General features: G+C 33.9%; 1 long non-coding RNA gene across 1 annotated transcript; it reads right to left on the reverse strand.

The window, feature by feature from the left end:
* Nucleotides 1-760: 760 nt before the first annotated feature.
* LOC127741607 (uncharacterized) lies at nucleotides 761-2,219 on the reverse strand. Its single transcript, XR_008002708.1, has 2 exons — nucleotides 1,911-2,219; nucleotides 761-1,368 (listed from the first exon to the last, which is right to left on the reverse strand). It is a non-coding gene; the product is annotated as an uncharacterized LOC127741607 (long non-coding RNA).
* Nucleotides 2,220-3,982: the final 1,763 nt, after the last annotated feature.

Genomic DNA, 3,982 nt, shown 5'->3' on the forward strand with positions numbered 1-3,982 from the left:
ACCATTCTTCGAACCATTATCATCACCAATCCAGTCAAAATCATCAATCCACTAAAAAAAGTTACATTTTGGAATATTTCCACAAGCAACATACCTCTTACTATGGTCAATAATGGCCGATGAAGGGGGCACAATTACTACCTCGCCACAGAAACACAGATGCCTTTTCTCCATCAGGTTGGAGTTCCTCGAAACACAACCTTTCCAAGAGAGAATAAAAGAGGTTCCTTGACTTTGATCCATAGGTTTGTGGAAGAGGTAATCTGAAAAGAACGAAAAATAGAGAAGAAGAGAAATCCCAGAGAAATAAAAAATATGAAGTGTTTATAGGTGGAAGACAGGGACATAAAGATAATTTCACAATTTACTAACATTTTTTTACGTTTAACGTTAACATTTTTTCCTTTTAATTGGGTCCTTATACATTAATTTTTTTTTCAATTTAGTCCTTATTAACGTTAAACGTCAAAAAATGTTAGTGAATTATGAAATTACTTTTATACCCTTAGGGGCCTAATTAAAAAGAAAAAAAATATAGGGACTTAATTGAAAATTTAGTAAAACTATAAATATTCAATGAAAAATATTCCTATGATCCCTATTCAATGATTCTAAGACATGAAAAATATTCCTTTTATTTTGTCACTATCATTCTTTTGCTTATTTATATACAAATTGTACCAAAAATACATTCTCTTTTGTTTTTTTGACTTTCAAAATACCTTATCTTAAGAACCTAAAAAAAAGAATGAATAAAATAAAATAGAAATAATAGTAATAAGTATATATATAAAATTTAGTTTTCATCCTTCAAGTATTCATTATGATAATGTAACATTTTACATTTGTGTGGATTCATAGAATATAATTTGTGTCTTTACCATATAATGGTATACAATAAAAAACTACAAGGCTATGTAATTTGTGTCTTTACATCACCATCTTTAGGTCTAGGAACAATATAAGCACCCACAGATTCTGATCTCTCTTGATTCACATTTTGATTCGCATCCAGATCCCTAGGCTTGTTAGTTTGGCCAATATTAGTGAGTTCATCACTTGGGGCTTCAATTCCTTTGGAAGTTTGGGGAGGATCCTCCTCAAAAGCATTTTCTTTGACAGACTCACCATTTGTAGATACAGTGGCAATTTCAGAAACAGTTTCAACTGCTAAAACTTTCACATCATCTGTGGCATGTTTACCAACATCATCAGTTGGCTTTTATGATAATGAAGTACCGGACAAGGGAGACGTTGAATCCACAGGTTGCTCCTTGTTTGGTTGATCTGCAGATATGGGGGTACTCCGATCATTTTCAGCTACAAGTTCAACATTGTCCCTCTGAGTTGTTGCATCCACTTCTGCCGCTAGAGTTCCACTTTTCTTATGAGCATGAAGAAATCAAGAAGAGAAGCTCAACTTGAAAATTAACTACAAGATCATTATCCATGTATAGTAATGCACAAGCAATACCTTAACTTTTTTGGTCATGTTGCCCTTAGATCCTTGCCCATTGGAAGCTATTTCAAAAAACGTTAAGATACAATAAAACAACTGCTAGCACTTCTAATAACAGAATATGCAAAACTTAATATTGAAAAGGCACGCTTTTTTACTCATTTATTCTAGTTTAAAATTAAACTAGATAATGACAAAACTATATAACTATGGCATGGTTTGATTCACCTAGTCAATTCCACATAGCTAAACAAAGATTATTATTAGTAGTAGTAACAGTCGTTGTTTTCATAGATCAACCTAGATACAAATTAGATGTAAAACCTTTAAATCTAGAAGGAAGAAAGTAAAAGATTTGTTAGTGGTATAGTTTAAAAAGAAAGTTCTGTGAAAACCATTTTCCTGAAGGGATGGCCATTTCTGCAAAACACACATAAGTTTTATGTCTTACAACTTAAGTTGAGGTATTAAACCATCTTCTCTTGACCTAGCAAAACTTTACACCAAAGCAACACCAAAGCATTCTGAAACAAAGGCAGAGAACAAATTTTTGAACTTAACAAGAAACATTTAAATCTTAATTGAAAACAGTGTATTCATGCCACATTTAGGATCAGAGTAATTATAGTTCTTCAGATTATGTCAGAGGCAGGGCAAAGCTTAAAATCAATACCTTTCTAAGTTTATCAATCTCCCAAACAGAAACATAAGACTAGAGATAAGACTTCAAATCAATGGCTAGCCACAATTTTGTTCACAACTACAACAACTAGGTTTGACCCAATCACTTTAAGCAAGAAACGAACAATAGTATCTAAGCAAGAATTATCCTAAAAAGTGTTACTTCAAAACAATATCTATATGAACATCAAACACTAAAATTAGAGCAAACCAATTTTAATCATCTTCGAAAATATTGACATATACATAAACACATTTCATCAACATCGAAAAAATGAAAAAAAAATAATTTTACGGAAGCCACGGGAGCAGGCGCGAGGCAGCGAAACCAGGCGCGAGGGACGGAGGGGCGGTGCGGTGAGGGAGGGACGGAGGCACGGAGGCACGACGCGACGAGGTGAGGGAAGCATGGAAGAACAGAGGCACGTAGGCGAGGGAGAGAGGGACAGAGGCGCAGCGAAATACAAGGGATGAGCATAATATAAGGGATGAGACACGACAGGGACGCTGAGAGGAGGAGGCGCGGCGAGAGGGCACCGCGGCAGATTCTGAGAGAGCTTGAGGTTAGAGCTAAGGATATGTGACTCTTTGGGGGGGGTTGGATCAAGTGAGAAGGGTGTTTTTGGAATTTTTGAAATATAAGAGTGTTATGCTATCTTAAAAAAAAGAATATTTTTTTTTGTAAAAGAATATTCTGTTATTTTAGACGTTTTTGTCACGGTAAGGGTTTAATTGAAAAAAAAATAATGTATAGGGATCCAATTGAAAAGAAAAAAAGTATAGGGACCTAATTGAAAATTTCACGAAACTATAAGATTAACAGAGTAATTAAACCTTTTCTACATTGAAAACAAGATATACAAGAAACTAGAACTGAATTGGAGTATAAAGATAAATAACATTTTTTGTTTTAAAAAGATATAAAAAAAACTAATATCTGAGACCAAAACTTTTGGCTTAAAAAAATGAGTTTTTTGTCCATTTCATGAAAAGACGATCCATTCCTTTATGATTAGAAAATGAAACTCGATCCCTTACCATAATTGTTGATAGACAATCAGGTCCCTCTATCAATTTTGTCATGATCTTTTAATAGTATAATCCTACATGGCACGTTCGATACTAGTGTGTCGCTTAACCATTATATTTGGACAAATAACCCTCTCACCAAAATGTTCAGTTGGGATAAATAATAGCCCCTAACAAAAATAGTGTCTTCCTCGAAGAAAAAACACTACATAATTCCATCTTTTAATCCTAATTAATTCTCCTTTTGCTGCTCCTTGTTAAATTTCCTCTTAAATATTTTCCTCAAAGATACTACAGATGTAGTGGGAGAAATTGGTGACACGGTGTTCTTCGGCGACATAGCAATACTAGGCCAGAAACTGTGGTGCAGTTTTTGTGAATCGAACTTGAAGCCAGAAGAGAAGAGTAATTCCTTTGGCTCATGACTATGAAAGTTGTAGGCAATACACTTGATTGAATGCTGCAAGAAATTTGCTAATTACTATCAAATTTTGGATGGGACGTTTCCATCAAATTTACTATCAAAATTTTTGAGGGATTGCTATAACTATAATAATTTGTCTGGCCAAAAAATTATTGTCAGATTTGATAACCTGTCACAAAATGCAATGGTAACTCTTGGTGCGAATGAGTTTTTAGTAGTGCCAAAATTACTGTTAGATTTATCAGTAAAAAAATTTGACGGTAAAGCCAATAAATAAAACATGTCATGTTGGTAACCCTCAGCTTGTTGCTGTCGGATTTTTTTGCCAATAAATCTAACAGTGATTTTGGGATAAATTTAAAAAATAAATTCCATCACCCTCATTTTTG

This window comes from Arachis duranensis, chromosome 1 (genome assembly GCF_000817695.3).
Source record: "Arachis duranensis cultivar V14167 chromosome 1, aradu.V14167.gnm2.J7QH, whole genome shotgun sequence".
In the NCBI taxonomy this organism is placed as follows: Eukaryota; Viridiplantae; Streptophyta; class Magnoliopsida; order Fabales; family Fabaceae; genus Arachis; species Arachis duranensis.